At 46.8% G+C, this 24494-nt stretch overlaps 1 long non-coding RNA gene across 2 annotated transcripts in view; it reads right to left on the bottom strand.

Moving 5' to 3' along the window:
• Positions 1–660: 660 nt before the first annotated feature.
• Positions 661–24494, bottom strand: part of LOC149975616 (uncharacterized) — a 49653-nt gene continuing 25819 nt past the window's right edge. For both annotated transcript variants that reach the window (XR_016488592.1, XR_016488593.1), the window contains exon 3: positions 661–1096. This is a non-coding gene — a long non-coding RNA (uncharacterized LOC149975616). The remainder of the gene's footprint in view (positions 1097–24494) is intronic.

Here is a 24494-nt window from a genome sequence, read left to right as displayed (position 1 = left end):
TGAATTCAGGCTGTAACACAACAGAATGTGGAATGAGGGGTACGAACACTGAAGGCACTGTAAATAAGTCAACATTCATCAAGTAAACAATAGCACCATAGTAAGAAATATACTGTTATTACAGAAAGGGTGAGAGCTTAGTAACACCTGCATCCACGCTGATGCTAAGACCATGTCATCCCAAATGGCACCCTATTCCCTACACAGTGCATTACTTGCTGACCGGTAACCCTATAGGGCCTGTGAGCCTTATGAGCCCTGGTAAAAAGTATTGCACTATATAGGGAATAGGGACACAGTCCATCTTCTTGCTAGAGAGAAAAGATCAATCACCACTTCCTATGCAACACTGTGAGGTCTCAGGGCATGTGGACCAATCAGGCAATTCCCCTTCACAGTGAATTACTTTTACATTCTCATTTTAGTCATTTAGCAGAGGCTCTTATCCAGAGTGACTTACAGTAGTGAGTGGATACATTTTCATACTGTATCATCTTGTTAACCATCCTTCACCAGACAGACAGGCAGACAGACAGACAGGCAGACAGGCAGACAGACAGACAGGCAGGCAGGCAGGCAGGCAGACAGACAGACGGACGCAGTCAAGCGCGCACATACACACACACATACACACAAGGATCCGACATTATTGACACAATGCTTCTTTCTCCACTGATAACGTGCCATTCCATCTCCTATTAAAATTATCTGAAGGTTAAAATGTATTTTAAGGTTTTCACTTACTTTTATGAGCACTAACAGTCTTTATACTGAACAAAGATGTGAACGCAATATACATTTTTTTCAGCAATTTACTGAGTTACAATTCATATAAACGAAATCCGTCAATTTAAATAAATTCATTAGGCCCTAATCTAAGAATTGCACATGATTGGGCAGGGGAGCAGCCAATCAACATTTGTTTCTACACGCAAAAAGGCTTTATTACAGACAGAAATACTCAGTTTCATCAGCTGTCTGGGTGGCTGGTCTCAGACGATCCAGCAGGTGAAGAAACTAGATGTGGAGGTCCTGGGCTGGCGTGGTTACATGTGGCCTGTAGTTGTGATGCCAGTTGGACATACTGCCAAATTCTCTAAAACAAAGTTGGAGGTAGAGAAATTAACATTCAATTATCTGGCAACAGCTCTGGTGGACATTCCTGCAGTCAGCATGCCAATTGCACACTCCCTTAAAACTTGAGACATCTGTGACATTGTGTTGTGTGACAAAACTGCACATTTTAGAGTGGCCATGTATTGTCCCCAGCACAAGGTACACCTGTGTAATGATCATGCTGTTTAATCAGGTTCTTGATATGCCACACCTGTCAGGTGGATGGATTATCTTGGCAAAGGAGACATGCTCACTAACAGGGATGTAAATACATTTGTGCACCAAATGTGAGAGAAATACACTTTTTGTGAGTATGGTAAATTTCTGGGATCTTTTATTTCAGCTCATGAAAGATGAGACCAACACTTTACATGCTGCATTTATATTTTTGTTCAGTATATTTAGCCAACTTTAGTGCTTTGTCAGAATTGTACTGGTGTGTCATACCTTCCAACTGGGCACAGACATAATTTTAGCATCTAGTTTTTATTTCATTCTGGTTGAGTTGTCAACTAATGTCAATTCAACGTGAAAACTTTCACCATGTCATTGAATTTAGGTAAAACATTGGGTAAAACAGATGAAATCCCCATACGTTGCAAATCCAATCAGTGTTCCACATTGATTCAACGTCATCAACACGTACAAACACACACCACACACCACACACTGTATCTGCGTCAGAGCTTCTACTTGACCTTTCGGAGCACACCTGAGAGATGGTGAAGAGCCCCCAGTGCCCTGTTAGCCTGCTTAGCCTTACCACCACCATGTGTGTACACTGAAGAGTCTCTAGACACACACGCACACATAACACAAGACTAACAAAGGACAACGTTCTGAGATACAGAGGGTCAAGGAGAAAGGGAAGGCTGTGAGTCAGAGACAGACACTAAGAGTAGAGTGGAGAAGCAGAGGAGACTGAAAGAGGCTGATGTTCCATGTCAGTCACCCAGGCTAGGGCTCAGTGACAGCGGGTCAGGCACAGTGAATGATTGCATTAGATCCAGCTCATAAGCCCTAGAGGCTCAGCTCTGTGTGCCCTCTAAGCCGTCCCATCTCTCAGCCTCAGCCAGGGGATTAGGTCCTGGGCATCGCACCGCTGGGTCACAGCCTGGCTGAGACAAAGGCATGGAGCCCCACTACAGACACTCAAATTAGAGAGGAGGGGCGGAGGGAGAAGGAGGGAGGGATTTGCGAGAGGGAACATTGGAGGCGGAGAGGCAGAAAGAGAATAAGTGGACTGAGGAGAGGGATTGGATAAAGAAGGCAAGATAAGTGATCAGATCAAGTGAGTAAGTTAGAGCTTTGTCTTTTATGTTTGTCGTTTTGATTTGTATTTGTATTAGATTGACAGGATAATTTAATTTGTATCTTATGGTTTCATGGTTCTACTCCTTCTGTTTAACAGGCACCTCCTCCCCCTCCTCTTCCTTCTGCTCATCATCACTGTCTTTTTCCTCCTCCCTATCCCTACCCCCTCCTTTCCTTCCTCTCTCTCTCTAACTCACCCACTCTGTCTGTCCAGAGGGCTCCATATAGTCTGATTAGAAAGCCAAAGCTGTTGTTTGTTTAGTGATTTCATGACTGGCTACCCCTCATTCTCCTGGGGCTCCTCTGCTGACTCAGCAAGACCACTTACTGCCCTCTCCCCCTACCTCTCTAACACAACCCTTAGCTCTTTACCCCTAATCTCTCTAACACAACCTTTAGCCATTTCCCCCTACCTCTCATCTCTCTAACACAACCCTTAGCCATTTACCCCTAACCCTCATCTCTCTAACACAACCCTTAGCCCTCCCCTAATCTCTCTAACACAACGCTTATCCCTCCCCCTACCCCTCATCTCTCTAACACAACCCTTAGCCCTCCCCCTACCTCTCATCTCTCTAACACAACCCTTAGCCCTCCCCCTACCCCTCATCTCTCTAACACAACCCTTAGCCCTCCCCTACCTCTCATCTCTCTAACACAACCCTTAACCCTCCCCCTACCCCTCATCTCTCTAACACAACCCTTAGCCCTCCCCCTACCTCTCATCTCTCTAACACAACCCTTATCCCTCCCCCTACCCCTGATCTCTCTAACACAACCCTTAGCCCTCCCCCTACCCCTCATCTCTCTAACACAACCCTTAGCCCTCCCCCTACCTCTCATCTCTCTAACACAACCCTTAGACCTCCCCCTACCCCTCATCTCTCTAACACAACCCTTAGCCCTCTTCCTCTACCTCTCATCTCTCTAACACAACCCTTAGCCCTCCCCCTACCTCTCATCTCTCTAACACAACCCTTAGACCTCCCCCTACCCCTCATCTCGCTAACACAACCCTTAGCCCTCTCCCTAACCCTCATCTCTCTAACACAACCCTTAGCCCTTTACCCCTACCTCTCATCTCTCTAACACAACCCTTAGAACTCCCCCTACCCCTCATCTCTCTAACACAACCCTTAGCCCTCCCCCTACCCCTCATCTCTCTAACACAACCCTTAGCCCTCCCCCTACCTCTCATCTCTCTAACACAACCCTTAGCACTCCCCCTACCTCTCATCTCTCTAACACAACCCTTATCCCTCCCCCTACCCCTCATCTCTCTAACACAACCCTTAGCCCTCCCCCTACCCCTCATCTCTCTAACACAACCCTTATCCCTCCCCCTACCCCTCATCTCTCTAACACAACCCATAGCCCTCCCCCTAATCTCTCTCACACAACCCTTAGCCCTTTACCCCTACCTCTCATCTCTCTAACACAACCCTTAAACCTCCCCCTACCTCTCATCTCTCTAACACAACCCCTAGCCCTCCCCCTACCTCTCATCTCTCTAACACAACCCTTAGCCCTCCCCCTACCTCTCATCTCTCTAACACAACCCTTAGCAGCGGCTCCCTCCTGCCAAGTCCTCTCAGGCTGCCAGGGCCAGACCACAGCCCATGACAGAGGACAATAGAGCCCCTGGGGTCTGGTGGTCCTATCTGTGTTAGGTGGCTAGGCAGAGACCTTTGTATAGCCAGCCCCAGAATATGTATATATTCTCCCTCTCAAACATGTTTGCCTTTTGATGTTGAATGGCATGCGTGTGTGTCAAATAAAAACCATAGATTAGGGCCTAATGATTTCCATATATGAACTGAAACTCAGTAAAGTCTTAAAATTATATTTTTGTTCAGTGTACATACAGTGCCTTGCGAAAGTATTCGGCCCCCTTGAACTTTGCGACGTTTTGCCACATTTCAGGCTTCAAACATAAAGATATAAAACTGTATTTTTTTGTGAAGAATCAACAACAAGTGGGACACAATCATGAAGTGGAACGACATTTATTGGATATTTCAAACTTTTTTAACAAATCAAAAACGGAAAAATTGGGCGTGCAAAATTATTCAGCCCCCTTAATAAGTTAATACTTTGTTGCGCCACCTTTTGCTGCGATTACAGCTGTAAGTCGCTTGGGGTATGTCTCTATCAGTTTTGCACATCGAGAGACTGACATTTTTTCCCATTCCTCCTTGCAAAACAGCTCGAGCTCAGTGAGGTTGGATGGAGAGCATTTGTGAACAGCAGTTTTCAGTTCTTTCCACAGATTCTCGATTGGATTCAGGTCTGGACTTTGACTTGGCCATTCTAACACCTGGAAATGTTTATTTTTGAACCATTCCATTGTAGATTTTGCTTTATGTTTTGGATCATTGTCTTGTTGGAAGACAAATCTCCGTCCCAGTCTCAGGTCTTTTGGAGACTCCATCAGGTTTTCTTCCAGAATGGTCCTGTATTTGGCTCCATCCATCTTCTCATCAATTTTAACCATCTTCCCTGTCCCTGCTGAAGAAAAGCAGGCCCAAACCATGATGCTGCCACCACCATGTTTGACAGTGGGGATGGTGTGTTCAGGGTGATGAGCTGTGTTGCTTTTACGCCAAACATAATGTTTTGCATTGTTGTCAAAAAGTTCCATTTTGGTTTCATCTGACCAGAGCACCTTCTTCCACATGTTTGGTGTGTCTCCCAGGTGGCTTGTGGCAAACTTTAAACGACACTTTTTATGGATATCTTTAAGAAATGGCTTTCTTCTTGCCACTCTTCCATAAAGGCCAGATTTGTGCAATATACGACTGATTGTTGTCCTATGGACAGAGTCTCCCACCTCAGCTGTAGATCTCTGCAGTTCATCCAGAGTGATCATGGGCCTCTTGGCTGCATCTCTGATCAGTCTTCTCCTTGTATGAGCTGAAAGTTTAGAGGGACGGCCAGGTCTTGGTAGATTTGCAGTGGTCTGATACTCCTTCCATTTCAATATTATCGCTTGCACAGTGCTCCTTGGGATGTTTAAAGCTTGGGAAATCTTTTTGTATCCAAATCCAGCTTTAAACTTCTTCACAACAGTATCTCGGACCTGCCTGGTGTGTTCCTTGTTCTTCATGATGCTCTCTGCGCTTTTAACGGACCTCTGAGACTATCACAGTGCAGGTGCATTTATACGGAGACTATTACACACAGGTGGATTGTATTTATCATCATTAGTCATTTAGGTCAACATTGGATCATTCAGAGATCCTCACTGAACTTCTGGAGAGAGTTTGCTGCACTGAAAGTAAAGGGGCTGAATAATTTTGCACGCCCAATTTTTCAGTTTTTGATTTGTTAAAAAAGTTTGAAATATCCAATAAATGTTGTTCCACTTCATGATTGTGTCCCACTTGTTGTTGATTCTTCACAAAAAAATACAGTTTTATATCTTTATGTTTGAAGCCTGAAATGTGGCAAAAGGTCGCAAAGTTCAAGGGGGCCGAATACTTTCGCAAGGCACTGTATACACAGTGCATTCAACAATTATTCAGACCCCTTCCCTTTTTCCACATTTTGCTACCTTACAGACTTCTAAAATGTATGAAATAAAAATCCTAATGAATCTACACACAATACCTCATAACGACAGGCCATAATTACTTTAAGATATGGTCAGTCAATCTGGAACATTTCCAAACATTTGACTGGTTCTGTATATACAATGGTGTGAAATGGACAGAATTATAATAGTAGTTATATAGGATGAGCCTACAGTATATACATATAAAGTGGGTAAAACAGTATGTTGTCACGCCCTGACCTTAGAGATCCTTTTAATTCTCTATTTGGTTAGGTCAGGGTGTGACTAGGGTGGGCAATCTATGTTTTCTATTTCTTTGTTGGCCTGGTATGGTTCCCAATCAGAGGCAGCTGTCTATCATTGTCTCTGATTGGGGATCATACTTAGGCAGCTTTTTCCCAGCTGTAGTTTGTGGGATCTTGTTTTTGTATTGTTGCTGTTGAGCCCTACAAGGCTGTACGTTTCGTTGGTTTCTCTTTCTTGTTTTTGTTGCTGATTATCATTAAATAATATGATTAACCTACCCCACGCTGCAACTTGGTTCGACCATTCTTACAACGACGAGCGTAACATATGTAAACATTATTAAATGTTCAATGAATATATACAGAGGTCAGCAGTCTCGTGTGTGTGTGTGTGTGTGTGTGTGTGTGTGTGTGTGTGTGTGTGTGTGTGTGTGTGTGTGTGTGTGTGTGTGTGTGTGTGTGTATCTACATGTATTTGCCACAAAGATGAAAAATAAGCTCATTCTCAGATTCTCAGGCATGATACAGTATTAAACAGTAGACACACACACCATGTTGCCTCGGCACTCTGACAACCAGCATCTCTTTGGTTTTATAGTATTTCTTCAAAAGCGCTTCTTTCATACATTTTTTAAACAGAAAAGCAAACCTATTTTAAAATACACCAGTTATGACTGGAGTCACATGTTCACAAACACTCAGCGTTGGCAAACATGGAATATTGCCCTAATTGAATACCATTCCAGAGAATAGCTTTTTTTTAGGAAGATGTACCAATACATTTACGTCATTTAGCAGACCCTCTTACCCAGAGCAATTAGGGTTAAATGCCTTGCTCAAGGGCACATTGACAGATTAGTTCACCTAGTCGGCGCTGGGATTCGAACCAGCACCCTTTCTGGTCACTGGTCCAACGCTCTTACCCGCTAAGCTACCTGCCGCCCCAAACAAAATCAACATGCACACCCATAGAAACTTGATTTAGCTACTCCATTTAACACGGTTGGATTTACGTATATAATGAAAACACATGCAGAGGCACACGTGAATAGTTTGGAAAGAACACTCAACACTGTCCCAACTTTGAGCTCCAACCAATGTGCAAGAATTGAAGAACAAACTAAATTGGAGTGAAGAAGAAATTCAACAACTCTTGGAGGACAGTGGACGTTGATTAAAATGAGTCTTGTTAAATAACCTCGTTTTGGGCCGTAGTCTTCATCAGTGTTTCTCAAGTACTTTATTTGGATCCAAAGGAAAGCATTGTAATTTCAAATGGGATGTCTATGATGGTGAGCATGCAGATGCTGAGAATTCATTAGGCTTGGGAACAACTCTGAGTCTCCTTGTTATTCAATCAGTGGTGCAGATTGGTCACTATACCACTTCTCTAATGAATCCCTGTCCTGCCTAGCTCTCACCCGGCTCCCTCACTTACTCCCCACTCTCTCTCAGTATCTCTCTCGTCTCTCTCCCTCCATCTCTCTCCCTCCCTCCGTCTCTCTCTCTCTCTCCCTCCGTCTCTCTCTCTCTCTCCCTCCGTCTCTCTCTCTCTCTCCCTCCGTCTCTCTCTCTCTCCCTCCGTCTCTCTCTCTCTCCCTCCGTCTCTCTCTCTCTCTCCCTCCGTCTCTCTCTCTCTCCCTCCGTCTCTCTCTCTCTCCCTCCGTCTCTCTCTCTCTCCCTCCGTCTCTCTCTCTCTCCCTCCGTCTCTCTCTCTCTCCCGCCGTCCCTCTCTCTCTCCCGCCGTCTCTCTCCCCCTCCGTCTCGCTCCCCCTCCGTCTCGCTCCCCCTCCGTCTCGCTCCCCCTCCGTCTCGCTCCCCCTCCGTCTCGCTCCCCCTCCGTCTCTCTCTCCCGTCGTCTCTCTCTCTCTCCCTCCGTCTGTCTCTCTCTCTCTCCCGTCGTCTCTCTCTCTCTCCCTCCGTCTGTCTCTCTCTCCCTCCCTCCGTCTCTCTCTCCCTCCCTCCGTCTCTCTCTCCCTCCCTCCGTCTCTCTCCCTCCCTCCGTCTCTCTCCCTCCCTCCGTCCGTCTCTCTCTCTCTCCCTCCGTCTCTCTCTCCCGCCATCTCTCCCTCCCGCCATCTCTCTCTCTCGTCTCTCTCCCGCCATCTCTCCCTCCCTCCATCTCTCTCTCTCTCCCCCGTCTCTCTCTCCCTCCGTCCTCTCTCCCTCCGTCTCTCTCTCTCTCCGTCTCTCCCTCCGTCTCTCTCTCCGTCCGTCTCTCTCTCCCGCCGTCTCTATCTCCCTCCGTCTCTCTCTCTCCGTCTCTCTCTCCCTCCGTCTCTCTCTCCCTCCGTCTCTCTCTCCCTCCGTCTCTCTCTCCCTCCGTCTCTCTCTCCCTCCGTCTCTCTCTCCCTCCGTCTCTCTCTCCCTCCGTCTCTCTCTCCCCGTCCCTCTCCCTCCGTCTCTCTCCCTCCGTCTCTCTCTCTCCGTCCCTCTCCCTCCGTCTCTCTCCCTCCGTCTCTCTCCCTCCGTCTCTCTCTCTCCGTCCCTCTCACTCCGTCCCTCTCACTCCGTCTCTCTCACTCCGTCTCTCTCTCCCGCCACCTCTCTCTCCCGCAATCTCTGCCTCCCTCCATCTCTCTCTCTCTCTCTCTGTGAAGCAGAAGGAATATGAGCAATATCCCATACACTGTGTCGCTCTCACCCTTTGCAAAGTAATGAGGTAGAAAAGAAAGGGAGCGAGAGAAAGAAAGAATAAACAAAGAGTGATGTAGAAAATACATATGGCTTCAGGCTTTGTTAGGAGCCTCCACCATAACCGAAACGGACAGCTCTATACTGGGTTTATGGAGATTTCATTATGGTCATGGATAGTGCGCACACACACACACACATGTACGTCAATGTGCAATTACACACACACACAGACGCACATGCGCATGCACACATATGCACACACAGACACCACATACTTACGTATGCAAACACAAACAGAGACGTATGCACTCATGCACACATACACACACAACGTGGATCAGAAAACTCCTCTCCCAAAAATCTCTGTAACTCCTGGGAACTGTCATTATACGGAAGTTGTCATTTCTGGCACTGAAAATCTTTCTTTTCCAAAAAGGAAAATAAATCTTCATGGAGCATATTCAAATGTCTTGATATACATTTTTAGATACTGTCAGCAATAGTCTACTTCCCTCTTATCAAAATAGGTAAACGTTCAAACTATCTCTCCCTCCTTTCCCTATGGGAGAGTGTTACTTTGAGGAAAATCTCTGAAAAAAAGTACCTTTACCTCCAATTCCATCAGCTTAAAGTGATGACACCTAAAGAGTTCACCATCAATGGATGTCATGTACCTCATCATCACCATCGCAGAAAAGCCTTAGAGTGAGACATGTACAATCTAATATGGCCGCCTCCGTCAACACATCTTCATTATATAGACGGATCAATGTACCTACCTACCTACCTACAATTAACACTGTAGCTGAAATACCTTATTAGAAATCACATCCAGTCAACACAGAATGTTCTCACTCTCTCGTGCCGGCTTTCTTTTGTGGAAAAGGGATGAAAATGAAACAGTAATAATATTTTATTCAATGTTTTTATATATATTATGTGAAAAATCCAATAGATGGCAGAGAGAAAAGCCTCTATATATCCCTGAGGTGCGTTGATAAATGCAGCAGGGTGGAAATACCTGCTACCTTATTTGATATGGACCTCACAGACTCTCTCCATCATAGATGGACTAATTACACAGAGAGCTCCAAAAGTATTGAGATAGCAACACATTTGTTGTTGTTTTGGCTCTGTACCCCAGCACTTTGAATTTTTAATTATACAAAGTTAAAGTGTAGACTGTCAGCTTGAATTTTAGGGTATTTTCATCCATATTGGGTGAACCGTTTAGAGATTGTATATTCACGTATGTGTATTAAAGTAGTAAAAAGTGAAGTATTCTGTTCCATATTCATAGTACACAATGACTAAATCAAGCGTGTGACTCTACAAACGTGATGGATGCATTTCATGTTTGTTTTGATTGTGTTTCAGATTATTTTGTGCCCAAGAGAAATGAATGGTAAATAATGTACTGTCTAATTTTGCAGTCACTTTTATTGTAAATAAGAATGAAACATGTTACTAAAAACGTATACATTACTGTGGATGCTACCATGGTTAAGGATAATCCTGAATGAATTGTGAATAATGATAATTGAGAAAGTTACAGAGGCATAAATATCATACCCTTAAGACATGCTAACCCCTCACCATTACAGTAACCAGGGATGTATGATATTTGTGTGGAATCACAAGCTTGATGTAGTCATTGTGTACTATGAATATGGGACCAAATACTCTCTCATATTTTTAAGTGGGAGAACTTGCACAATTGGTGGCTGACTAAATACTTTTTTGCCCCACTGTATGCTTATAGTTCTGTAGTAACATATAAACACACATGATTATGTACAGAAATTCCTCGTAAAACACACACACCTCATGCACATAATTTGTGGGCCAAGCAGACAACACATGGTTTTATTCAAGTGAGAGCAGAGTTACTGTAAGGTCATCAGCATCACCATGGCCTAGCCAAGGTTCATAAATATGGGGACAGGGATGGCTAATGTACACACCGCCTTCTCTCTCTCTCAGAGATTCTGATCTGGGCTATGCTATGCTATGAATCTTTCATCAGACGCACATTACACTTTTTCACCATCCCTCGCTTTACACCACACTTCTCTCTCTCCCCCCTCTCTGTACCCCCTACTACACCCTTCCACCGCTCTCTTCTCCTCCTCGACTCTGTCTGTACACCCCCACCAACCTGCCGCCTCCCCACTCCTTACCCCTTGTCCTCTATCCCCACTCTACGCCCTTCATCCTGTCCTCTCCATCTGCTCTATTACCCTCTTCTCCCTTCCCCTTACCCCTCTGTCACTCCCAGTCCCCCTTCACTTGTTCTTCCTCCCAACCACACCACACACTACACCATCCACATAACATTTGAGTTAAAGTAGGTCTAATGTGATTATATTATAAAAATAAAGGGCATATTTTTCTCTAATGACCATGTAATAAAAACATTGCAACTCACCATGTCGCTGAATCAGTGGGAGCCCTGAGCTTGTTTCCCAGCAACAAGACAGTCCCATCTAGGGGTGATGGGAGACAGTGACACCCGAAGACTAATGTTCAGTCTAATCCAGAATTTCGTTTTTGTTGCCTTCATTGCGGAAAATCCCGCTTATCAGAGATAGGATTTTGGAAATAGAAGCAACATTTTCAGTGCTTTTGTGGCTATCTCAGGATATTCAGTATTGATTTTAATCCAGAAGGTCGACTTAATGCCACCGTCATTTGCAACCTCAAGGAGTTGATCTTCTTCCTGCAAGAGGGCTAGAGAGTTGGCTGATGGAGTGACAAGGCTGGAGAATTGGCTGATGGAGACAAGGCTAGAGAGTTGGCTGATGTGGTGAGAGACAGGGATAGAGAGTTGACTGATGTAGGGAGAGACAGTGCTACATAGTTGGCTGATGGAGGGAGAGACAGGGCTAGAGAGTTGGCAGATGGAGGGACAGGGCTAGACAGTTGGCTGATGGAGAGACATGACTAGAGAGTTGGATGATGGAGAGACAAGGCTAGACAGTTTGCTGATGGAGAGACTAGTGTAGAGAGTTGGTTGATGGGGAGACAAGGCTAGAGAGTTGGATGATGGGGAGACAAGTCTAGGGAGTTGGCTGATGGACAGACAGGGCCAGAGAGTTGTCTGATGGAGAGACAAGGCTAGAGAGTTGGCTTATGTAGGGAGAGACCAATGTCGGCCGATGGAGAGACAAGGCTAGAGAGTTGGCTGACGGAGGGTCAAGGCTATAGAGTTGGCTGATGGAAGGAGAAACAGGGCTAGACAGTTGGCTGATGGAAGGAGAAACAGGGCTAGAGAGTTAGCTGACGGAGGGTCAAGGCTATAGAGTTGGCTGATGGAAGGAGAAACAGGGCTAGACAGTTGGCTGATGGAGGGACAAGGCTATAGAGTTGGCTGATGGAAGGAGAAACAGGGCTAGAGAGTTGGATGATGGAGGGACAGGGCTAGACAGTTGGTTGATGGAAGGAGAAACAGGGCTAGAGAGTTGGCTGACGGAGGGTCAAGGCTATAGAGTTGGCTGATGGAAGGAGAAACAGGGCTAGAGAGTTGGCTGATGGAGGGACAGGGCTAGACAGTTGGTTGATGGAGAAAGACACAAAGCTAGACAGTTGGTTTGTGTGGGGAGAGATAGGGCTAGAGAGTTGGCTGACGGAGAGACAAGGCTATAGAGTTGGCTGATGGAGGGAGGGAGAGACAGGGCTTGAGAGTTGGCTGATTGAGAGACAATGCAAGATTGTTTCCTGATGGAGAGACAAGGTAAGACATTTGGCTGATGGAGGGAGAGACAGGGCTAGAGAGTTGGCTCATGGAGGGAGAGACAGGCCTATAGAGTTGGCTGATGGAGGGAGAGACAGTGCTTGAGAGATGGCTGATGGAGGGAGAGACTAGGCTAGAACATTGGCTGATGGAGGAAGATAAAAGGGCTAGAAAGTTTTGCTGATGAGGGAGAGACAGGGCTAGAGAGTTGGCTGATGGAGATAGTTACAGGACTAGAGTTGGCTGATGGAGGGAGAGACAGGGCTAGAGAGTTGAATGATGGAGGGAGAGACATGGCTATTCAGTTGGTTGATGGAGGGGGAGACAGGGATAAAGAGTTGGCTAATGGAGAGACAAGGGTAGAGAGTATCCTGATGGTGAGACAAGGCTAGAGAGTTGGCTGACGGAGGGAGAGACATGGAAAGAGAGTTGGCTAATGGAGAGACAAGATTAGAGAGTTGGCTGATGTAGGGAGAGACAGGGATAGAGAGTTGACTGATAGAGAGACAAGACTAGTGAGTTGGCTGATGTAGGTAGAGACAGTGCTACATAGTTGGCTGATGGAGGGAGAGACAGGGCTAGAGAGTTGGCTGATGGAGAGACAAGACTAGAAAGTTGGCTGATGTAGGGAGAGACAGCGCTACATAGTTGGCTGATGGAGGGAGAGACAGGGCTAGAGAGTTGGAAGATGGAAAGACAAGGCTAGAGAGTTGGCTGATGGAGAGACATGGCTAGAGAGTTGGTTGATGGAGAGACACGGCTACAGAGTTTGCTGATGGAGAGACAAGTGTAGAGAGTTGGTTGATGGGGAGACAGGGCTAGAGAGTTGGATGATGGGGAGACAAGGCTAGGGAGTTGGCTGATGGAGAGACAGGGCCAGAGAGTTGTCTGATGGAGAGACAAGGCTAGAGAGTTGGCTTATGTAGGGAGAGACCAATGTTGGCTGATGGAGGGACATGTCTAGAGAGTTGGCTGATGGAGAAAGACACAAAGCAAGACATTTGGTTTATGTAGGAAGAGACCAGGCTAGAGAGTTGGCTGACGGAGAGACAAGGCTATAGAGTTGGCTGATGGAGGGAGAGACAGGGCTAGAGAGTCGGCCGATAGAGAGACAAGGCTTGAGAGTTGGCTGACGGAGAGACAAGGCTAGAGAGTTGGCTGATGGAGAGACAGGGCTGGAAAGTTGGCTGATGGAGGGACAGGGCTAGATTGTTTCCTGATTGAGTGACAAGGTAAGAAAGTTGGCTGATGGAAGGAGAGACAGGGCTAGAGAGTTGGCTGATAGAGACACAAGGCTAGAGAGTTGGCTGATGGAGCCAGAAACAGGGCTTAAGAGTTGGCTGATGGAGGGACAGGGCTAGACATTTGGTTGATGGAGGAAGACACAAAGCAAGACATTTGGCTGATGGAGGGAGAGACAGGGCTAGAGAGTTGGCTGATGGAGAGACAATGCTAGAGAGTTGGCTGATGGAGAGACGAGGCTAGAGTGTTGGCTGAATGAGAGACAAGGCTAGAGTGTTAGCTGAATGAGAGACAAGGCTAGAGAGTTGGCTGAATGAGAGACAAGGCTAGAGTGTTAGCTGAATGAGAGACAAGGCTAGAGAGTTGGCTGAATGAGAGACAAGGCTAGAGTGTTGGCTGAATGAGAGACAAGGCTAGAGTGTTAGCTGAATGAGAGACAAGGCTAGAGAGTTGGCTGAATGAGAGACAAGGCTAGAGTGTTAGCTGAATGAGAGGCTAGAGTGTTGGCTGAATGAGAGACAAGGCTAGAGTGTTAGCTGAATGAGAGACAAGGCTAGAGAGTTGGCTGAATGAGAGACAAGGCCAGAGTGTTGGCTGAATGAGAGACAAGGCTAGAGAGTTGGCTGATGGAGAGACGAGGCTAGAGTGTTGGCTGAATGAGAGACAAGGCTAGAGTGTTAGCTGAATGAGAGACTAGGCTAGAGTGTTGGCTGAATGAGAGACAAGGCTAGAGTGTTAGCTGAATGAGAGACAAGGCTAGAGAGTTGGCTGAATGAGAGACAAGGCTAGAGTGTTAGCTGAATGAGAGACAAGGCTAGAGAGTTGGCTGAATGAGAGACAAGGCTAGAGTGTTGGCTGAATGAGAGACAAGGCTAGAGTGTTAGCTGAATGAGAGACTAGTCTAGAGTGTTGGCTGAATGAGAGACAAGGCTAGAGTGTTAGCTGAATGAGAGACAAGGCTAGAGAGTTGGCTGAATGAGAGACAAGGCTAGAGTGTTAGCTGAATGAGAGACTAGGCTAGAGTGTTAGCTGAATGAGAGACAAGGCTAGAGAGTTGGCTGAATGAGAGACAAGGCTAGAGTGTTGGCTGAATGAGAGACAAGGCTAGAGTGTTAGCTGAATGAGAGACAAGGCTAGAGAGTTGGCTGAATGAGAGACAAGGCTAGAGTGTTAGCTGAATGAGAGACAAGGCTAGAGAGTTGGCTGGTGTAGGGAGAAACAAGGCTAAAGAGTTGGTTGATGGAGGAAGACACAAAGCTAGACAGTTGGCTGACGGAGGGAGAGACAGGAACAGAGAGTTGGCTGATGGAGGAGAGAAAATTGAGTGAGTGAAAGGAGAGACAGAGGTAGTATCACCCATTGCCCTTTTACAACGGTGTAAACACTCCAGTGACACTGGATCTAGTTGGCTCGTAATCCAATGCTATTCCCTTCCCCTACTACCTAAAGTCCTACCTGACTCCTGATGAGTCCTCTTAGCTACTATACCTAGGGGCTTGTTCAGACACACAGCCTAAGTGTGGTATTCAATTATCCCTCCCCTTACAGGACATGTTCTTAACTTTAATGAATTACTGGGAAAAGTCAAAGGGTTCTATTGAAAATGAAAGAGTAAGGAACCAGACAGGTAATTGTTCTCAGTGACAGTTGGTGGCTTGTCACAAGGTGACTCCCCTTCTGTCGCCATTGTTGTTTGGGTCCGTTACCACCGTTCACCGGGCTTTGATAGACATTTCTTTAGAGTGTAGACTCAGCGTTGCTGGCAGTTTGTGGATGAGAAGACAGAAACTCAATACTGCCTGATATGGCTATGAAAACACAGAGATAGAGATAGACTGGGAACTAAGGGGGGGCGAATCTCGTTTAGATGTGACAGCAGACAAGGAGAGGGTGGGAGAGTATTTAGTATTTCATTGAGATCCCCATTAGCTACTGCTTTCAGAAGTAGCTACACTTCCTGAGAGAGGAGAGGAAAGGAAACACTTTAGGTTAGATTGCTATTTTATGAGGGTTTATTTAGTAAAATGATATATTGCCAGGTAATCTGTAGTGGGGAAAAGTAATTGCCCTTTAACTTCTTACGTGTAATTACTACCACTAATTAGACTTTCCACATAGAAGTAATTAAGAATTAATAGAGCACTCGTTTGCTTGTTTATTTATTTTTACCCCTTTTTCTCCCCAATTTCGTGATATCTAATTGCTAGTTACAGTCTTGTCCCATCACCTGAACTCCTGTGCGGCCTCGGGAGAGGAGGTCAAGAGCCATGCGTCCTCTGAAACACGACCCCGCCCAAGCCGCACTGTTTCTTGACACACTGCTCGCTTAACGTGGAAGCCAGCCGCACCAATGTGTCGGAGGAAACATCATCCAACTGGCAAACGTGTCAGTGTGTACGCGCCCGGCCCGCCACAGTCGCTAGAGCACAATCCGGACGACGCTGGGCCAATTGTGCGACGCCTCATGGGTCTCCCTCTCGCGACCGGCCGCAACACAGCCCAGGATCGAACCCGGATCTGTAGTGACGCCTCTATCACTGCAATGCAGTGCCTTAGTCCTCTGCACCACTCGGGTGGCACTCTTACTTGCTTACATAGGTTTTGAAACCAATTACTTTCAGAAGTAATATACAATTAAACAGCCTTTAATTTAGTTCATAGTTTTAGTTCTAAGTTCTGTGATTTCACTACATGTCATTTCACTACAGCTACTCTGGCCCAAACCCAATGTGATCTGTAGTGTAGCTAACTGAGACACAAGCTGATGAAAGGTTGAGAGACAGCAGTGTACAGCACAGCTCACTGTGACAACTTCCAACCCATTGAAACCTTTACCCTCCCCAAACTCCATTCCACAATCAGAATCGTGAAAATGCAAACAAGCTCGGCGTTAAACACTCAGTCGCTACAATGAACAGCCTTTTAATTTGTCAACACGCGCTCTCCCCTCGTCCCCTGTGGGTATTCTCCAGCTCCACGTAGCGCTCCTCTCCTTCCACAAAGGCAGAAGGGGAAAAATGTGCAAAACACGACGATCTCCCTTTTCTCCCCAGGGTTCTAATTAACTTCCTTTGGTGAAGCGGCCGAGTTTTGTCGCACCTCTTCTTCGCAGTGTTTTTGCCACATTTCCCTAATAAACTGCTGAGAAATGGCCTCTAATGCAGGCCATTAAGAGTCTAAGAGCTTCATGAAGAGAGGGAGGAGAGGAGGAGAGGAGGAGAGGGGAAAGGGGGGGGAGAGAGAGAGAGAAAAAGCTATTAGTCACATTATTTTGAAATTACGGAAAAATGTAAAATGTTAAAACTCTATTTCTGGTATTCAGATTCATTATCATATGGTTTGCATGAACTTAGCAGAGTATCGAAAGGAGCATGCAGACAGAGACATGGGTAGAGAGAGAGAGAGATTTGGTGATGTCTAATTGGTAGTTACAGTCTTGTCCCATCGCTGCAACTCTCGTGCGGACTCGGGAGAGGCGAAGGTCGAGAGCCATACTTCCTCCGAAACACGACCCTGCCCAAGCTGCACTGCTTCTTGACACACTACTTGCTTAACCCGGAAGCCAGCCGCACCAATGTGTTGGAGGAAACACCATCAAACTGGCACACTTGTCAGCGTGCACGTGCCCGGCCCGCCACAGGAGTCGCTAAATCACATCCCGCCTGGCTAAACCCTCCCTTAACCTGGACGGCGTTGGGCCAATTGTGCGCCGCCTCATGGGTTTCCCGCTCGCGCCGGCTGAGACACGAATCCAGATTTGTAGTGACGCATCTAGCACTGCAGTGCTTTAGTCCGCTGCGCCACTCGGGAGGCACTCGTTTGCTTACATAGGTTTTGAAACTACAGCTACTCTGGCCCAAACCCACTGTGATCTGTAGTGTAGCTAACTGAGACTCAAGCTGATGAAAGGTTGAGAGACAGCAGTGTACAGCACAGCTCACTGTGACAACTTCCGAGAGAGAGAGAGAGAAATTGATGAAAAAGATTGCAGTGTCCGCAATTCAATCTAGGAATCAGGAGTGTGTGTTTTGTGAAGATGGTTAGATGGACTTCAGATGGAAAGAACCACTGCGTTTCTCTGTTTTGAATCAGTCTGTGTGACTGTTGAAAGGACTGTTAGAACGAGCCCATATGTTTACTCTCACAATAAGACTGTTCTGACCAAAACCCAAATTGTTGATGTGTATGTTTTTCTGCATTTGTGAATCTGTCAAAACACTTCTGAAGTCCCCCGACAGCAATCTCAAAATACCCTCAACTTGTTGCTTCACATTAGAAGAAAATGTGTCATATGGCCAGATTGAATGATATGGTCAGAGTTTAATACAATCTGCTAGTCTCAACCCTTTCTCTCTCTTTTTCATCCCCCATTCCCACTCTCCGTTTTTCACCACATCTTGATGTTTCAGAGACAGAAAAGCAGCTAAGGCTTCTCTGAGCTGTCTAAATGTGTTCCCCTCCTTATGCCGGCGCATATGTTGACAGCATCAGCAGTTGTGACTTTGTTGTGTCTCGCAGTGGATGTTTCATACTGGACTATCTGATTAGTTTGAGTAGAAACCACACTACAACATTCAATAACAGATGGTTAGTCCTGTGGAGAAACACATACAATAAAAATGGGAAACAGATGAGTGTTAGTGAAAGTCACAGGTTCTTCGAAAAAAAAAAGTAGTCCCACCTGTTTTCCCCTCCTCTGCTGACACCTGCTGTCTCGCCACGTTCTCTCTTCCTCTCCTTATCCTCTCACTCCTGCTCTGCCTCTCCACGTTCTCTCTTCCTCTCCTTATCCTCGTCTCGCCACGTTCTCTCTTCCTCTCCTTATCCTCTCACTCCTGCTCTGCCTCGCCACGTTCTCTCTTCCTCTCCTTATCCTCGTCTCGCCACGTTCTCTCTTCCTCTCCTTATCCTCTCACTCCTGCTCTGCCTCGCCACGTTCTCTCTTCCTCTCCTTATCCTCGTCTCGCCACGTTCTCTCTTCCTCTCCTTATCCTCGTCTCGCCACGTTCTCTCTTCCTCTCCTTATCCTCGTCTCGCCACGTTCTCTCTTCCTCTCCTTATCCTCGTCTCGCCACGTTCTCTCTTCCTCTCCTTATCCTCGTCTCGCCACGTTCTCTCTTCCTCTCCTTATCCTCGCCTCACCGCGTTCTCTCTTCCTCTCACTCCTGCTCTGTCTCGCCACGTTATCTCTTCCTCTCCTTATCCTCGTCTCGCCACGTTCTCTCTTCCTCTCCTTATCCTCGCCTCGCAACGTTCTCTCTTCTTCTCACTCCTGCTCTGTCTCGCCACGTTCTCTCTTCCTCTCACTCCTGCTCTGTCTCGCCACGTTCTCTCTTGCTCTCACTCCTGCTCTGTCTCGCCACGTTCTCTCTTCCTCTCCTTATCCTCGTCTCGCCACGTTCTCTCTTCCTCTCCTTATCCTCGTCTCGCCACGTTCTCTCTTCCTCTCCTTATCCTCTCACTCCTGCTCTGTCTCGCCACGTTCTCTCTTCCTCTCCTTATCCTCGTCTCGCCACGTTCTCTATTCCTCTCCTTATCCTCTCACTCCTGCTCTGCCTCGCCACGTTCTCTTATCCTCGTCTCGCCACGTTCTCTCTTCCTCTCCTTATCCTCGTCTCGCCACATTCTCTCTTCCTCTCCTTATCCTCTCACTCCTGCTCTGCCTCGCCACGTTCTCTCTTCCTCTCCTTATCCTCGTCTCGCCACGTTCTCTCTTCTTCTCCTTATCCTCGTCTCGCCACGTTCTCTCTTCCTCTCCTTATCCTTGTCTCGCCACGTTCTCTCTTCCTCTCCTTATCCTCTCACTCCTGCTCTGCCTCGCCACGTTCTCTCTTCCTCTCCTTATCCTCGTCTCGCCACGTTCTCTCTTCCTCTCCTTATCCTCGTCTCGCCACGTTCTCTCTTCCTCTCACTCCTGCTCTATCTTGCCACGTTCTCTCTTCCTCTCCTTATCCTTCATCTCGCCACGTTCTCTCTTCCTCTCCTTATCCTCGTCTCGCCACGTTCTCTCTTCCTCTCCTTATCCTCGTCTCGCCATGTTCTCTCTTCCTCTCCTTATCCTCTCACTCCTGCTCTGTCTCGCCACGTTCTCTCTTCCTCTCCCTATCCTCCCATTCCTATCTCCACCTTCGCTGCTCCACTCCTCTACTTTCTCTCCCTCCAGTTCCTCTCCTTGGTATTTCTGAGATGGAGGGTCAGGACCTACAGTACAGGTAGGTGGTGTGAGCCGGTTACTGTATAGGCTGATAGCAGACAGGATTCAAATCCCCCTTGTACTGCTCCGATGTTAACCTGACATTTACTGCAAGCGTTTTAAAGCTGGAAATAATAGCATCTTGCATAAGTGGAAATTATACAAAATGCCGTTATTGAGACATTTTAGAAGCAGTCCATATGGAGGTTTATGTTAGACTGTGATAATTTGTGCGTGAGTATAGATAGATACTAGACAGACAGACAGACAGACAGGCAGGCAGGGCAGGGCAGGGCAGGGCAGGGCAGGGCAGGGCAGGGCAGGGCAGGGCAGGGCAGGCAGGCAGTGTGGTTTTCAGCTGTTTTGATGGAAAACAGTTGTTTTCTGCCGTCTTCACATTAAAACACATGCACATTGAGTGGTGCATTGAGAATGAGCCAACCCTTCATTAGAATGGATAGAGACAGAAAGAAGTTGGAGGAGCAGAAGGGAGGGGTAAGAGAGGAGGTAAAGAGAGGGATAGAGGGAAGAGAGGGGGAACGAAGGAGAAGGCAGTGATCTAAAGCTATTTTTGTCTCGTATATCTCTTACTGCAAAGTGTAATCTCTTGCAACATCCTAAGATCTGAGCAAAATCATTGCCCATTGAAAACCACGCGGGGTAACGGTGACACACTGTCCCCCTGATGAACCAGCTGTGGTCGCGCGTCTAATATACGAGTACCCACAAAACAACAGTTATTTATTCCAGGGAGGACAACAACTCTGAATGCACTCTCTTTGGGACTCAGAGGCTTAGAAAGAGATCCCCTGTGTTATTTAATCTGATAACTTTGAACTTTAGACATGAATCTAGTTGTCTGTCTAGCGATCAGATAAGAGAGGCCACACAAACAGAATACAATTTATAGAGAAAAAGCATGTGAATATTTAATATTGACAGATATACGGAGGTGAATAAACAACCGTTCCAACGTCTACATTGTCAGGGGAGTCTTCCGAAACGTTCCTCTTACAACACGCTATATCCCCATGGTGATAACCTCTTATGTGTCTCAGCACCTTTTCAATGCTCCCAGGCTATGTTCTTACCCTCTATAACCTGCACACGTATATGTCAGCCTATAGCCAATGTATTTATGACAGAGATCCAGTGGTATTTCATTCACGGAGAGATAACGGGACCACCAAGGCTTACAACAAATGCAATCAGTTCCCATATCTCACACTGCTACACGGCATGTTATGAAATATAGCGCCGGGAGAGCAGAGAGATGCTGTCACGCCGTGTGTCTGTTCGTGTGCGTGTGTGTGTGTGTGTGTGTGTGTGCTGACGGATGCGACGGCAAGGAATCAGATAGCATCGTGTGCTTCCCAGACTGGATTTACAGTCTTTCTGATAGAGGGGGGAGGAATGGAGAGAAGGAGGAATAGAGGCGGGGAGAGATTGTCTCTGATATTTACTGACTACAGTACTAGGGGGAGAAGTGTCTGTGGTGGTTGGAACTTGTTTCTCTGCAGTACAACCCCAAACTTGTTTAGGATAGGATTGTCCGCAGTGCTTGACTAATATTTTTTGTACCTCATGGTTCGTTTATTTTTTTATTTTTTACACACAACACTGTATTCAGACTTTCATTGGCCCATATACAACTCCATACAGAGAAACATTCCAGGGAATCTAGGGTGAACTATTCCTTTAAGATACATTTTTTTCCCCCACATTTCTCCCTAAGCAATGAACTACTGAGTGTTCCTTGAGAGTAAGGAGTTCCTAGTGTTAATCATGGCCTTTGCCAGTCATACAGTCACACGGTGTCATGGTTGCCTGAAGCTCCTCTCCTGTTAACTGAGACAACTCCACATTCACACACAAACACATACACAGTCCAACCAGGTCATCAGGAGGGTACAGTCAATCGTGAAGAAAAAATGTGACTACTTTAAAATGGAGATTGTCTCAGTGGCACAGATTTAAAGAGGAGTACTCTATCTATGGTCTCTCCTCCTCTCATTAGTACTCTGAGCTGAACCAGACTAGCTATAAACTGTGTCACCCTACTGAGGGTTACTCCTGTTTATCTGTTTATAGTTTATAGCTAGTCTGGTTCAGCTCAGAGTACTAATGAGAGGAGGAGAGACCATAGAGAGAGTACTTTTTTTTCACGATTGACTGTACCCTCCTGATGATCTGGTTGGACATCACTCCAACATGGTCAATTGGAGGGATCAGCCAATGAAGTTGGAAGTCCCACCCAGTTAACTACATTAAAATGGTGGAAGCCCTCAATTGCACTGCCCATTCTTAAATGGCTTTTTGGCCACTATGAGGATGAGAGAAACACGAGTGAGTGAGTGAGTGAGTGAGTGAGTGAGTCACACACACACAATACACACTGTGCTATTCAGTGTCATATGTCATCAAGAAGCTTTCCCACAAAGAAAACAGTAAGAAAACGCACCGCGTAGGTTACAGTGCACATTGTACTCATCTGAATGAAGTAATGGAAGAATAGGTAACCCACAGGGCATGGTGTGTCTGTCTCAAACGGTATCCTAGTCTCTTCATAGTGGACTATCCTCTGGACAAAAGGAGCGCATTATATAGGGAATAAGGTACCATTTGGGATGCAGCCTGTGGCTGTGTGTTATTCTGGGGATGAAAGGACTTGATAAGAGAGAGAGAGGCTAATGAAACACACAGGGCCAAGGCCTTTGCAGACCTTTTCCAGGACCTCTGCTGACACACTGTGGGAGTCTGGGAAGACAAGAACAGAATGCACAATAGAATGAGCTCAGACTAAGAAATAATGTTATGCAGGCACACAGACACACACACACACACACTAAGGGGCCCGCGCACAAGCCAATACAGAACACACACACACACCCACGCACACACAAAACACACACACCTAGTCACCTGCAGACACACACAGGCACCTGCAGACACACACATGCACACACACACACACATATGCACAAATACACTAAGGGGCCCGCACACAAGCCAATACAGAACACACACACCCACGCATACCCGCACTCACACACAAACCTAGTCACCTGCAGACACACACATCGTGCCTGGGGAGCAGTCGCTGCCTGATCCGTACTTCTCTCTGCTGTTCATTTCTACATCTCTCCTCTGGCTCAGGGAGGAAATTGCCTCCAACATCACCAGGGCCGTGCATGTTAGCAGAAAGGCAAGGTCACACCCGGGAAAACACTGCTGAATACACTAATATCACATTTGAATGGAGGAAACTCCATCTGGCCTACAACCACCATCACCACACTCTCTCACTCCCAACCCGCCCCCTCATATTACCACCAACAACCACCTTCCACAGCAGGATGTAGGGTTATGTTTGGGGGGTGAGTGTTTATGTGTGTTTGAATGAGCCTGTGTGTGTATGTGTGTGTGTGTGTGTGTGTGTGTGTGTGTGTGTGTGTGTGTGTGTGTGTGACAATCAAAGAAGTTATAACACCGTAGCTGTATTAGGATATGCAAAATCTGTAGAAATTACAATATCCTCCTCTCTTCCTCCCTCTTTCTTCCCCCCAGCCCTTCCTCTTTCCTCCCCTCTGTCCTCCTTCTTTCCTCCCCTCTGTCCTCCTTCTTTCCTCCCCTCTGTCCTCCTTCTTTCCTCCCCTCTGTCCTCCTTCTTTCCTCCCCTCTGTCCTAACTCTTTCCTCCCCTCTGTCCTAACTCTTTCCTAACTCTTTCCTACCCTCTGTCCTCCTTCTTTCCTCCCCTATGTCCTCCTTCTTTCCTCCCCTCTGTCCTAACTCTTTCCTCCCCCCTGTCCTAACTCTTTCCTCCCCCCTGTCCTCATTTCCTCCCCTCTGTCCTCCTTTTCTCCCCTCGGTCCTCATTTCCTCCCCTCTGTCCTCATTTCCTCCCCTCTGTCCTCATTTCCTCCCCTCTGTCCTCATTTCCTCCCCTCTGTCCTCATTTCCTCCCCTCTGTCCTCCTTTCCTCCCCTCTGTCCTCCTTTTCTCCCCTCTGTCCTTCTTTCCTCCCCTCTGTCCTCCTCCTTTCCTCCCCTCTGTCCTCCTTTCCTCCCCTCTGTCCTCCTTCTTTCCTCCTCTCTGTCCTCCTTCTTTCCTCCCCTCTGTCCTAACTCTTTCCTCCCCTCTGTCCTAACTCTTTCCTCCCCCCTGTCCTCCTTTCCTCCCCTCTGTCCTCCTTCTTTCCTCCAATCTGTCCTTTTCTACCCTCTGTCCTAACTCTTTCCTCCCTTCTGTCCTAACTCTTTCCTCCCCTCTGTCCTAACTCTTTCCTCCCCTCTGTCCTAACTCTTTCCTCCCCTCTGTCCTAACTCTTTCCTCCCCTCTGTCCTAACTCTTTCCTCCCCCCTGTCCTCCTTTCCTCCCCTCTGTCCTCCTTCTTTCCTCCAATCTGTCCTTTTCTACCCTCTGTCCTTCCTCTTTCCTCCCCTCTGTCCTTCCTCTTTCC

This window comes from Oncorhynchus mykiss, chromosome 18, assembly GCF_057628025.1.
Source record: "Oncorhynchus mykiss isolate SJ-2025 chromosome 18, ASM5762802v1, whole genome shotgun sequence".
NCBI classification, from domain to species: domain Eukaryota; kingdom Metazoa; phylum Chordata; class Actinopteri; order Salmoniformes; family Salmonidae; genus Oncorhynchus; species Oncorhynchus mykiss.
The sequence above is the reverse complement of the archived record's forward strand: the minus strand, read 5'-3'. Positions and strand labels throughout refer to the sequence as shown.